This window comes from Cricetulus griseus, chromosome 3 (genome assembly GCF_003668045.3).
Source record: "Cricetulus griseus strain 17A/GY chromosome 3, alternate assembly CriGri-PICRH-1.0, whole genome shotgun sequence".
Classification (NCBI taxonomy): Eukaryota; Metazoa; Chordata; class Mammalia; order Rodentia; family Cricetidae; genus Cricetulus; species Cricetulus griseus.
In genome coordinates this window covers 115,858,772-115,872,670 of record NC_048596.1, presented here as the reverse complement: position 1 = coordinate 115,872,670, position 13,899 = coordinate 115,858,772, and the positions used below count along the sequence as shown (strand labels likewise).

Below are 13,899 nucleotides of genomic sequence, written 5' to 3'. Positions count from 1 at the left end.
GACCAGGGAAATAATGTTCTAAGTTTTAAATGTTGAGGGATCTTATATTCACCTCCGATAAAAAATAAATTAGATGTTTGACTAAGTGCTGTCTTAATAAACTAGAATCTTCTTTGATGTTTCACCCTGATACTATTAAGAAGTATTTACAAAGAAGCGTGATTAATCAGTAGCAATGAAATCATTTGTGAGATCATATCCTGCTGATTCCTCCCCACTTTACCTTGGAGTATGTCGTTTTATGATATTGCTCTCCCGTTAATATATCAAGATGGGTCAGGTGTGGTGACACATGGCTGTAACCCCAGCACTGGCAGCAGAACAAGAAGATCACCTCAAGTTGGAGACCAGCTTTGTCTACATAGCAAGTTTCAAGCTAGCCAGACTGTGTAGTAAGACTCTGCCTCAAAAAGATACTTAATAAGTAAAGTTAAATTAAAATTTGAAAATGCAAATTGGTGTTTCATGATAACTGGGAAATGCTGAGTTTACAGCAAAGGAGTAGCATAGTTCAGAAATGCAACACAAAGAAAGGGGTGCCTGGTACTTGTATTGAGAATGAACGGAAGGAAGAGACAAAAGCTACTGATGGGGCACTGTACAATCCCCCAGAATAGAGAGGTGAGTGCCTGGTCATGAGCAATGAGAACGGGCCACCAGGAACAGGCCACTGAGACTTCAAAGGTGACATTAGGAGAATGTTGGGTTTCCAGTCTGGCAGTTAAACAACTGAGAAGTCACCATGCATCCTAACTGATAACCTAAGCTTAGCTCTGTCAGTCACTGCTTCACACGATTACTATGTCACAGCAAACCACAGCTGTCTACCTGGATATGGAGAGTCACAACTCCCCAGAGCAGAGACACAGTACCAACAAGGGTGGGGAAATCTGAAGTGCAGCTGATGAGCTGCTGAAGTCTCATTATGGACCAGTCTGAGGGTTAAAAACCGTGGGAACCCAGTCAGAGTTGTATTATGGTTAGTGGTGATGTTTTGGGGTGTTGAGTTGAGAAGGATGGAGTTGTAATGGTTAATCTTCACAGTCGATTTGACTGGATTTGACATCCCCATAGGAGAAATGCCTCTTGAACATACCCATGAGGGGCTATCTATAAAGAAAACCCACAGTGAGTGCAGATGACACCATCCCAAAGACTAGGGTCTCAGGATGAATACAAAAGAAAAATGGGGAAAGCAAGTTTAGCACCCCTACCCACTCTTTGCTTCCTGACTGGATGCAATGTGGCCAGCCACCTCATGCTCTTGCCGCTTGGCACTTCGCTCTGTGGTCTGCACCTTTCTCAGATTGTAAACACAAAGAAAGCCTTCCTTCCTTTAGACACTTTTGTTACATTGATGAGAAAAGTAATGAATACAGGGTTACCGCTACTTGTTTAACCATTTACTTCCAGGAGCCCCATTAAGTTCTGACTGAAGATAAAAGAAAAACCCAATTATGCTTCTAGCAGGCAGAGAGGAAAGTACCCTTTAAAAACACCAGCACCTCAACAAGGTTTGCCTCAGAAGAAATTAATGTGCTAGGAACATTGTCAGAGTCTAAAGGACCCGGGAGACTGGGAATACCCAACTCCAGACCCCTCCGCTATTTAGTTGCATCTGAGCAGTGGGGATGCTAGACTAACAAGAGACCTCTCCCCAACACAATGTACCACCACACCGCTGAAGGCTGACTTATTGAAGCTCCTATACCTAGCATGCCAGATCTATTTTTTTCACCAAAAATCACATGAAAGGAATATTGGAATACTCAGATCAGGAGTTTTCAAAACTGTGATTAATACATTAAAATGTTTTAATGGGAAAAATTGACAACAGGTTAGAAACAGATGATAGCTACTGTGAGGAAAGAGAGGGAGAGTCTAAGCAAGAATCAAGCAGGAATATTGAAGATAAAATAACACCACTGGGACCAGCAATAGTTCAGTGGGTAAAGGCTATTGTGTTAGTCTGACAACCCGAATTTGATCCCCAGAATCGAGTAAAGTTAGAAGTAGAGAACCAACTCCACATAAATGTCTTTTGACCTCCATATATGTGTGGTGGCAAGCGGTGCCCACAGGCAAGCACCACACATGGAGGAGGAGGAGGAGGAGGAGGAGGAGGAGGAGGAGGAAGAAGAAGAAGAATAAGAAGAATAAGAAGAATAAGAATAAGAATAAGAAGAAGAAGAAGAAGAAGAAGAAGAAGAAGAAGAAGAAGAAGAAGAAGAAGAAGAAGAAAACACACCAAAGGGGGTTGAGGATAGTATCTCCGAACTTATGGATATGACAATAAAACTTTCAAAGCTGAAAAAAGTAAAGAGTGAGGGACTTCCCCATACAAGAACTGAGGGAAAACTATGAAAGGTATAACAAGAATAACAGGACTAGAAGAAGAAAGAAATGTAGGACCATTTAAAGCAACAATGACAAAAAATCTCACCCAAGCTAATGTCAGACACCGAACCACAGATCCAAGACAGCAAAGACCAAGACACCAAATTAAATGCTAAATAAACCATAACCTCTGGTTTGGTTTTCCATTGATTTGATAAAACACTGAGCAAAAATAACTTTAGGGAAGGGGGGATTTATTTGGCGTACAGTTTACAGTCTATCATTGAAGGACAGGAACAGGAACTCAAGGCAGGTACCTGAAGCAGAAACTTCCCCAGAGACCATGGTGTGTGTGTGTGTGTGTGTGTGTGTGTGTGTGTGTGTGTGTGTGTGTGTGTGTGTGTGTGGTGCTGATTGTTGGCTTGTCCTTATGGCTTTCTCAGTTTCCTTCTTTCCTTCCTTCCTTCCTTCCTTCCTTCCTTCCTTCCTTCCTTCCTCTCATCCCCCCTTTTTTGTTTTGTTTGGTTTCTTGAGACAGGGTTTCTTTGTGTAACCTGGCTGTCCTCGAACTCACTTTGTAGACCAGTCTGGCCTCAAACTCAGAGATCCTGCTGGGATTAAAAGTGAGTGCCCCCACTGCCTGGCTTTCATCTTTCGTCTTATACAACCAAGGACCATCTGCCTAGGGATGGCACTGCCCAATGAGCTGGGCTCTCCCACATCAACCATCAATCAGTAGAATGCCCCCCAGACTTGCCCACGGCTACTCTGATGGAGGCAGTTCCTCACCTGATGCTCCCCCTTCCCAGGTGAATGTGTAGTTTGTGTCAGGTTGACAGAAAAACCAACCAGTACATCATTCCAATACTTATTACATTAAAACCTCAGAAAATAAGAAATAAAACCTTCAAAAGCAGCTGAGGGAGGGAGGAGTGACCCACCTTATCAATAAGGGAGGAAATATAAAACGACATCTGACCTGGCTTCAAATACCATGCAAGCAAGACAAGGGTGGGTGCCGTATTTAATGTGTTGAGAGAGGAGAAAAAAACAAGTCTAAAATTCTGTACTCTGCAAAATTATCCTTTGGGAGTGAAGGAGAAATAAAGAGTCTAGGATAAAGATTGACGGAATTTGTTGACAACCAACCTGTCTTGCAGGAAACATTAAAGGAAGCTGGGAAAGAGGGAAAGGATGAATGTCGGAAATTAGGTGTACAGAAAGAGACAGGCATGTAAGTGAAAGGTGACATCCCACTGTCCCTTATTCTTGGCTGACTTAAGACAGATACCAGGGTGTTCAGACAGGAACATGAGCAATGTGCCTTGCTGGGTGTACCATTGCACAACTCTTATATGTAAGTGTGACAGGAGACAATGTGCCTTGCTGTGCGCACATATGTGAGAGTGACAGGAGACAGGGATGGCTCAGGTGAAGGGAGGAATCGGACTATTGCATCACTGTCTGTGAAGGGAACGCTGTTATTTGAAAGTGGGTTTGGGCTGAGAATGTTGGTCGGTGGCAAAGCCCTTGCATTCCTCAAACCACAAAACATGAAAGAAAAATATAAAACCCAAAAGGGGGTGGGGAACAAGTACAGCACAGAGAAGAAAATAAAAGTTAACATATCTGGTAGACATTAATCTAATTATATCACCAATTGACTTAAATGTCAGTGTTTTAAAATGTATCAGTTGAAAGATGAGACTAGATTAAAAAACAAACCCAAATATATGTTATCAACAACAACTCCTCTTTAAACATAAAAGTTAAAAATAGATTAAAAGGGGAAATGGGAAGATACAGCATATTCATCACTCATCAATAGAATGGATAGCTAGACTAAGTTCACACAGAGCAAATTTAGAAGCACTAAACATTATCATGGCTCACAGGGAGGCCTTCCTCTTGAGGGCCACTACTCAGAGAAGACAGGGAATGCTTGATAGGTATGCACCCGACAACAGTGGACAAATACATGAGACAAAACTGACAGAACTGAGAGCAAGAGCAAATAAACTCACTAGTGTTGGAGACTTCAACAACCCCCCAGGACAAATGGACAGATCCAGAAGGCAAAGACATCACTAAGGACACAGCTGAACCTAATATCACCGCCCATCAGCTGGAAAAGATTGACAGCCATAGCTTGTGTCACGAACAAAAACGAGGTTATACATAGCTCAGTTCACAGGGAGTATTCACCAAGACAAGACTACATTCTGGGCCATAAAACATATCGTAACAAGTATAAAAGAATCAAAGTCACATAACGTCTGTAATTAAGTTAGAAATTAATTGTATAAACTGATGACATGACCACTCCATGGTATGGTCAAGGGGAATGAATGTTTTTATTGTAGATATGAGAGAGAGAGAACAGCCAGAGGCATTTGGAAGAGTTCATAGCAGAGAGAGAAAGAAGTAGACTGAACATGGTCAGCAGACTGGCTAGGGATATCTGCAAGACTGGGGTTGAAGAGTGGGGGATAGAAAATAGAGAAAAGATAGAGAAGCAGGAACAGAGGGAGGGAGGGAGAGACAGATAGACAGAGAATATGAATGAATATAAAAATAGCAGGGCTATAAGGAGAATGAGTAGGTGGGGGAAGGGTTTAGGGGAGGGGGAGAGGTGAGAAGGACTAGGATGCTAGCATGGACTCTGACATGTGTAACAGAGACTTGTGGTACTGAAGGGGCCTGAAGGTCAGCCAGTGTGAGCTTTGTTGTGCTAAGAGGCACAGGTAGTCATCTGTCCTTTCTTCTGGTGACAAGGGAAATGACTTTCAGCAGAGGGGAACCATCTTTGCAAGTTCTTGAGGGATGCTGGCTCTATCTAAGCACCAGAAATCCTCCTACAGTCCAGGTTGAGCCCATTTCTGGATACCTGGACTGCCTTTTGGAGTCTGGGGAATCGGTGTCTCATGTGGACCTGACGTTAATAACAATGCACATGTAGTAATTTGCTTTTCTGTTGTGGAATTTAAACACTGACCAAAACTCACCTGGGAAGCAAAGGATTTATTTTGCTTACACTTCCACATCACAGCCCATCATCACTGATGGAAATCAGGGCAAGCGACTGAAGCAGAAGAGGCAATAAAAGAATGCTGCTACTGGCTTTATCTCCATGGGTGGCTTAGCCTGCTTTCTTATATAACTAAGGTCCACCTGTCCAGGGATGGCACCACCCACAGTGGGCTGAACCCTCCCACATCAACCATTAATCAAGAAAAAGTCTCACAAACATGCCCACAGGACAATGTGATAAAGGCATTTCTCAACTCAGAGTTCTTTCCAGGAACGTCTATGTCTGTGTCAAGGTGACTAAGCTAACCAACACAGAGGTGCTGTAGTTTGGTTAGTAGCCTGCTCATCTAGCATGCAAGAGACCATGGGTTCCATGCCAGAGCAGAGAGAAAGAGAGAGAGAGGGAGGGGGACAGAATCAATCAACAACAAAAGGATTTGGAAACTATGAAATCTTTGAGGTATTCAATAACAGACTTTCAAATAGCACAAGAGTCAAAGAAGAAATAACATCATAGTTTTAAAAATGCATAACAACATGAAAATAAAAACATAACTTATCAGAATATCTGGGATAAAGCAAAAGCAGGAGAAAGAAATTTACAGAATTATAAGGGATCAGGGTGAGGTGGCTCAGCTGATAAAGTGCTTGACTTGTCAGCATGAAGACCTGAGTTCGGATACCCAGCATCCATGTGCTGGACATGGCAGCGTAGATCCATAACTATGCACTGCGGGGACAGAGGCAGGTGGATCCCTGAGGCTCACAGGCCAGCCAGGCCAGTCGGTTGGTGAGCTCCAGGTTCAATGAGAGACACTGTCTCAAAAACAAAGACACTCAAGACTGACCTCTGGTCAACATCGATCACATGCGCCTGCACACACGCACACATGCACAAATGCTGGCCTGCACAAGGGGGAGCACATCGACCCCAGATGCTGTCTGGGAGGCCAGTACAGGACTGATCCAGACCCCTGAACATGGATGTCAATGAGGAGGCCTCTGCACTCTAGGAGGCCTCTGGTAGTGGATTAGTATTTTTTCCCTGGTGTAAGAAGGGACTTTGAGAGCCCATCCCACATGTAGGGATGCACTCTTGACCTGGACACATGGGGAAGGGCCTAGGCCCAGCCCAGAATGATGTGGTGGACTTTACGGAGCCCCCATTGAGGGCCCTACCCTGCCTGGGGAGTGGAGGGTGGATGGGATGGGGGGTAGGTCGGGGTGGGGGAGGAGGGGTGAGGGTGATGGGAGGGAGAGGGAGAAGGGATTGACATGTGAAACAAGCTTGTTCCTAATTTGAACTAATAAAAAATTAATTAATTAAAAAATGAAAATAACTAATGGCAATTAGATCAGAAATCAGTGACAAAGAATAAAGGCAATCAATAGAGAAAGTTGACAGGACCAAGGCTCGTTTGCTCGTTCTTTGAAAGAGATCGGTTTTACCAGTAACTGTTGTCCAGGATAATTAAAAAAGAGAAAAAAAATATCAATATCAGAAATGAAAAAGAGAACACCACCACATATGCAATGGTATTGAAGACTGAGAAATTGTGACCTCTTTGCCCACTGGTGTATATAGATTAAAATAGACCAAGAAACAGACAACATACTGATAGGATCTCTTGAAGCAATTCAGTCAATAAGTGGTACCAGGAAGCTCCAAGTTCAGGGGGCTTACTGGTGAATTCTGTCAAGTGTTTATAGAAGACAATATACCAATTCTTTACAATCCCTTTCACAGACAGAAACACAGGGTGTGCTTCCTGGCTCATCTGAGGAGGATATCAGCCTAAAATGTACCCAGACAAAAATAATTAAAGTGTTATTAATAACTCTCATGAACACAAAAGGAAAATTCACCAATAAAATATTATCAAATATAGTTCAACAATGCATAAAAGGAATTATACATGGCAACCAAGTGAAATACCCTAGGTATATAAGGCAAGTTCACTACTTGAAAATCATTTAATGTAATCCATCACATCAATTGGATAGTGAAGGAAAATCGCATTATCATATCAGTAGAGAAAAAACGTTTGACAAAATCTAATGCTCATTCATGTAGAAGAAAAAAATTCTGTCCATCGACTATGACCAGGGAGGACTTTCTCAACTTCAAAAGGGACAGTTACAGAAAACTTAGCAACTGGCATAACAGTGGTGAGAGACTCAAAAGTTTTAAGATTTTTCTCTTACTTTTTTAGCATCATGCTGGAAAACCTATCTAATGTAGTAAGACTAGAAAAGTTTCTTTGCTCACCGATAGCATCATTGTCCTGCAGAAAATCCAAAAGAACAGACTTCTGGAACAAGTAAGTAATGACAGTACTTAGGTCTGAACTGAAAAAACAAGTATATAATCCACAACACTCTGATAAGAAATAGCAAAGGACTAAATGAAGAGACCCTGTACTGGTTCTACTGTTGAGACGGCACCGGCACCTGCTTAGCCCTGAGGAGAGACCAGTGTCTGGATCACACACTGGATGGCATCATGGTGGGAACACATGTGAAAGAAGACCATGAGAACGGAAGCTGGGCAGGGTTTGGGGAGACAGGTTTGCTCTCTCTTATTTCCTCCATGTGCCATCCATCCTTTCTGATGAAGTGCCCCCAGTGGCCATGTCCCCTCCAACGACCATGTCCCCACCAATGTCTCACCTCCTAGAAGGTTCTACCACTTCCTATATCCCAGCATGGACCATACCCAAACTATAGTGGAGATATAGTCCATATTCAAGAAGAGTCATTATTGTCAAGATGTCAGTTCCTCACAACTTTATCAATAGATTCACAGCAACTCTGTCAAGATGCCAGCAAGTTATTTTGTAGACACTGAGAAATTGAATGGATACTGAAACAAAGATGCAAAAAAACCTCTAGGTATCTTTAATAATTACTAGAGGCTGGGGGTGCAGTTCGGTAGTGGAGTGCCTGCCTACCATTTAGGAGGCTCCTATTTCAATGCCTACCCCATCCCAAGAGTGAATGAGGAGGACAGAGGGAGGGAGGAAGTGGGGAAAGAGAGAGCGTTTGTGTGACTTATAACAGAATAATTGAGACCATGTGAAGTTTGGAAAATAAATATAGATAAATAAGTAAATGAGATCAATAGCATAATACAGAATCCCAGAAGTAATCCCACATAAATATCAACAGATCTTTGTCAAGGAGCAAGAGGCATTAAGATGGTGCTAAGATAATCTTTTCAACAAATGGGGATAGAATAACTGTACATTCAGATATGGAAAATAATCCAGACACAGATCTTAAACCAATCACAAAAATGAACCAAAAGTGACCACAGACTGAGATGTGAAATGGTAACTATAAAATCAGCTAGATTAACATAACATAGAAGAAAATGCAGAGGTAGCTATAGGTACGGTGATGACTGTGCAAAACACAACACCAAAGCCACAACTTATGAAAGAAATAACTGATGAGCTGGGTTTCATTAAAATTTAAAACTTTTAGCCAGACATGGTGGTACATGTCTGCAATTTTAACATATGGATGGCTGTGCAGAGAGTCGTGAATTCAAAGCCTGTACTACAGAAAGATCTTTAAAAATTTAAGACTTTTGCTACTTGAAAGACTGTGTTTAGCAAAACAAAAAGACAATGAGAAAATACTTCCAAAAGGAATGTGTAAGAAGGGATTGTTACCAAAAATATAGAGAGAATGCTCAGAACTCAATGGTAAACACATGTAACCCAAGGGAGACAGACCAGGGCAGGTGAGGCAACCCTCTTTCTAGTCATCCACGTAAGAAGGTAGAGGAAGAAGAAAATTGCTTGGGCTCAGGAGTTCCAGGATAGACTAGATATCACAGAGTGACCCCCACAAACCTAACACAGATGTTCAGGACACATCAGGGAGAAGGACATATAATTGATGCAGCTCAGGCCATTCTGTTCTGCATAACAAAATACCATAGACTGAATAATTTTAACAAACATAAAATTGTGCTCACCTTCAGCAGCACATATACTAAAAATTGGAACAATACAGAGAGGATTAGCCTGGCTCCTGTGCAAGGATGGCATGCAAATTTGTGAAGTGTTCCATGTATTTAAATGGCAAAAAAAAAAAACCCAGAAAATTATTTCTCACAGCTTTAAAGGTCAGGAAAGCCAACGTCCAAGGCAGGTTTATTGTCTGGAGAGGGTCCAATATCTGACTCCAGGGTGCACTGAGTGCCAATGGGAGAAGAGAGCAGGAGCACATACCCTCTCAGGAGCCCTTTTACAAGGGTTCCTAATCCCATTTAGGAGAGCACAGCCTTCATGACCTCATCATTTCCGAAAGCCAAACCCCACTCCCAATACTGTTTCATTAGCATAAAATTTCAGCAAGACATAAATATTCACATCACAGAAGCCAGCAAATAAGCCTACAAAAGGGCAGTCAACATCATACGTCATCAGAGAATTGCAAATGAAAAATAACGGCACACCATGACACACTTATTATGGTAGCCCAAATCCTGAACACCTGTAACATCAAATCTGGCAAGGCTGTAGACCACCCCAAACCATCACCCACTGCTGGCAAAAATGCAGCTACTCTGAAAAACAGTTTTGCTGAACATTCTTTTAGCCTATGAGCCCATAACCATACTTGCTGGTACCTACCCAAACAACTGGAAAACCAGCCACAATTAACTTGAATGTGGATGTTTATAGCAGTTCCATTTACAATTATCAAGACATGGAAGCGGCTAAGATAGCCTTCCTAGTAAGCAGATAAATAAACTGTAGGTACAACTAGAATGAGAATAACCGAGGAGCAAACCATGAAAAGACACAGAGTCAACCTGGAAGAGCTATATACTGTGTGGTTGTAACTATCCAACAGTCTATAAAATGCAAACCTGTAGAGATCGACAGAGACCTTCTAAAAGGATCAGTGACTGTCAGTGTGCAGGAGGAGACAGCAAAGATGAGGCAGAGGACCAGGGATCTTCAGGACAGTGAAACTACTGGGTATGATTCTTCAATAACAGCGGATTCCTGCCATTCCTCATTTACCCCCAGATGTACAGCTCTAGGACTGAACATGTGCACTGCAGACATGGGGCAACAATGACGTGCCAACGTAGCTTCATTGACTGTAGCAAATACGCACTGTGGCACAGGAAGCTGGCAGTGTGCACGCTGCTTGTTTTTCTAATTCTGTGACAAAATATTTGACAAAAGCAACTTAGGAAAGGAAGGATTTATGCTGGCTCATGGAGTGAGGATATAGTCCATCATGGCAGGGAAGACACGGCTACCGCCAACATTGGGTGGGTTTCCCTTCCTTAGTTAAGTTCTCAGGACATACCTTAACATACGAGCCAAGAGTTCAGAGTTACTCTGAATCCCCTCAAGATGACAACAGAGATTAAACGGCGGTAACATGAGAACTCTCTGGAGTTTTTTTGTTCCGGGTTTTTAGGGTTTTTTTTCCCTTTGTTGTTGTTTGTTTTTGTTGTTTGCTCAGTTTTGCTGAGAAAATAAATGCTAATGTTTCGATAATGATTATCCCCCAGAAGCCTGAGTGTTAAAGGTTTGGTCACGCTCAGGTGGCTTTTGGGAAATAGAACTTCTGGAAGGTGGGACCTAGGAAGTGGTCTTTAGCCTACTCCACAAGATGGAATCTATGTCTGGTATCAATCACTGAGCCAAAACTTGTAGCTGGCTAGGACACAGGTCTGGAGGAAAAACCTAGTACTACAACTCTGCTAAATGGACACAGTAATAAACTGCCCCCTAAGTTCTTATCTCTTACCCACAGATTAGTGCACATCTCAACCCTCATCAGGGAAGCTTCTTTTTGCAGTAGATGGTGATGAATACAGAGACCCGTAATGAGTAAGCATGCGGAGAATAGTAGTGTGGGACACGCAGCTCTAAATGAGACGGCTATATCATGCTACCCCTACACAGGGCTCTGGAACCATAACAGAAAAGGGGGAAGAAAGATTGGGAGAAGCAGGGGAGTAGATGCCTGCAGGAAAGCAGTATTTGCTGGACAGGTCAGTGCATGCAGCTGTGTACATAACCTCACAGTGGTTACAGTTACGGGCACAAGACTGTCACATGATCAAGCCAGACAAAATCTCACCATGGATGGGGGAAGCCGCTCGTGAAGTCCCATCCTTGTAAGGAGATTTTGGTACTTGATGGCTGCTGGAAGAATGATGGTATGTTTTCTTTGGGGTAACTGATGCTCCAGTAGATGGTCTAACACCCATGTACATTCAGGCAGCACTAAATGGATTCTGTGAGTATGGGGGCAGGGGACTGTCTATGAAAACAGATCAAACAGCTTGTATATCTGCATGAAATTATCAAAGAATAGATCAAATCAAATTTGAAAATAAGAAAAGATTAGACATGGCCATGTATATAAAACTGCTTTTCTGGTATGAAGAGCAACCTGCCCAGGGAATGCTGTAATATGTCACTCACAGGCAGAAGATGCCACTGCACAGAATGCCTTTTTCCCTTGGACAGTTGAGCCTGCCCAAAGAACCTGTAATCGCCCCTCTCCCTATGATCATCACAAGTTAAACAAAGACCTCTTCTAAAGGAGTAACAGTGTGCTTTCATAACACAATTTTTTGTAAGTTTAAAAATGCAGAATTCTGGGCCTTTTTTCTTTGACGGGCAAATTGGCATGACTAGTTTTATCTGTTTAAACAAGTCCTCTGTACCTGTTAGGGGCTTGGGTTAGGGGCAGAGCGCAGTCTAGTCCCAGTTGTAGAAGACAAACCTTCAGGGAGTGACTACCACTCTGACTTCCAGTGTGTACGTGCATGTGTGCCTGCATGTGCGTGAGCGTGCTATTTTTCGTTTTCCAAGGTATCACTCTTGTTTAAAATTAGAATGTATGGTGTGAAGAGGATGGCAACTCACCAAGTCAATTACAAAAAGTATAAAACACAAAAGCAAAGGTGCAGACATGCCTCAAGAATGCTTATGATGTTTTTATTTCCACTACCACTTGGTCTCTCCGGCAAGTGCTTATTTTATGTGTGTGTGCGCTCCAATAAAGCTTTATTCATGAAATGAATGGCAAGAATAGAATTGGCACATTTGGTAGATTAAAAATACAGGATTTCTGGCTACATTTACATTTTAGATAAACAACGTATATTTTTAAAACTTTTTATTGAGATATAATTCAGATGCCATTAAATAATACACTCAAAGTACAGCCTATGGTGGCTTTCAGAGCAACTCTGAGCCCATCTTCACGAGCAGTCCTTCTGTGACAACACTGCTCTGCTGTCTGGCTATGAAACTGTCTTCTGTGGACATTCGTATAAACTGTGTGAAGTAGATTACATTGGAAACTGTGCTGTGCTGTTAGAGCTCACTGAGAAGCTGGCTCTGCCTTTGTGGTCCTCTCCCCCTGCCTGTGCTTCTCAGACCCAAGCATGTTTGTCTCAAAGTGACCTCCAAGGCTCTTTGTCTGGGGACAGGATGCCAAACCCCCAATTCCGTGACAAGGCAGGTGAGGGTAGTAGGAGAGAACAGCAAAATAGCCCTGAAGTAAAAACACCATGTCTTAAGAACAGCTAGAAGTACAGCAATTCCAACAGGTATTACTATTGTTTTTCCCATGATACGAAAATGCCTGCAGTGGGAAGGAATCTGGCCAGGTAAACTCGTTCCTGGAGAAAAAGCTCATTTGGGGATTTCAGCTCCCCAGTTTGTTTCTGCTGGATGCTTTAAAGCCCTCACTTTGGTGGTGTTGCCTAAGTCTGCCCCTGTTTGTTCCTTTACTTGGAAGCTCCACACAAGAAGACACTGTTTTAGGGCTGGAGAGATGGTTCAGGGGTTAAGAGCACCGACTGCTCTTCCAGACTGCTCTTCCAGAGGTTCTGAGTTCAATTCCCAGCAACCACATGGTGGCTCACAACCATCCATTATGAGATCTGGTGCCCTCTTCTGGCACGCACTGTATACATGATAAATAAATAAATAAATCTTATAAAAAAAAAAAAAAACTTTGTAAAAAAAAAAAAAAAAAAAAAAGAAGACACTGTTTTACCTGGGACCCCACCAGGAACTCTAGCTGACTGATGGCCTCTGTGGGGCTTCCCCAAGGCATTTCTGCCTGATGTTCTGAGCATTTGATTAGATGACTTTTATCCCATCATCTATCTGTCTCTTGCTAGTCATTATTTTACTCTGGATTGCTATACACCTAATAAACTCACTCATTCAAAAATCAAAGCATGGCTGTCATAGACCATTCTCTCAATTATATAGGAAAAAATGGAAACCATATATCATGTGGCCCTATCTTTTGTTTTTAGTTTTCTTCCCCCAGCATATTTTCAAAGCTCATCAATAATATAGCATGTATTAGTACTTTGTTTTTTAAAAAGTGTGTGTGTGTGTGTGTGTCTGTGTGTGTGTGTGTGTGTGTGTGTGTGTGTGTGTGCGCGCGCGCGCGTGCCCACAGATGTCAGAGGTATTGGATTTGCCTGGAACTGAAGTTACAGATGGTTGTGATCCACTGTAC

The 13,899-nt window shown here is 42.4% G+C and overlaps 1 non-coding gene across 1 annotated transcript; it reads left to right on the top strand.

Annotated features, from left to right (window-relative positions):
* The first annotated feature begins 9,344 nt into the window (after positions 1-9,344).
* On the top strand, positions 9,345-9,453 carry LOC113830863. Its single transcript, XR_003483873.1, has one exon. It is a non-coding gene; the product is annotated as a U6 spliceosomal RNA (small nuclear RNA).
* The last annotated feature ends 4,446 nt before the right edge of the window (positions 9,454-13,899 follow it).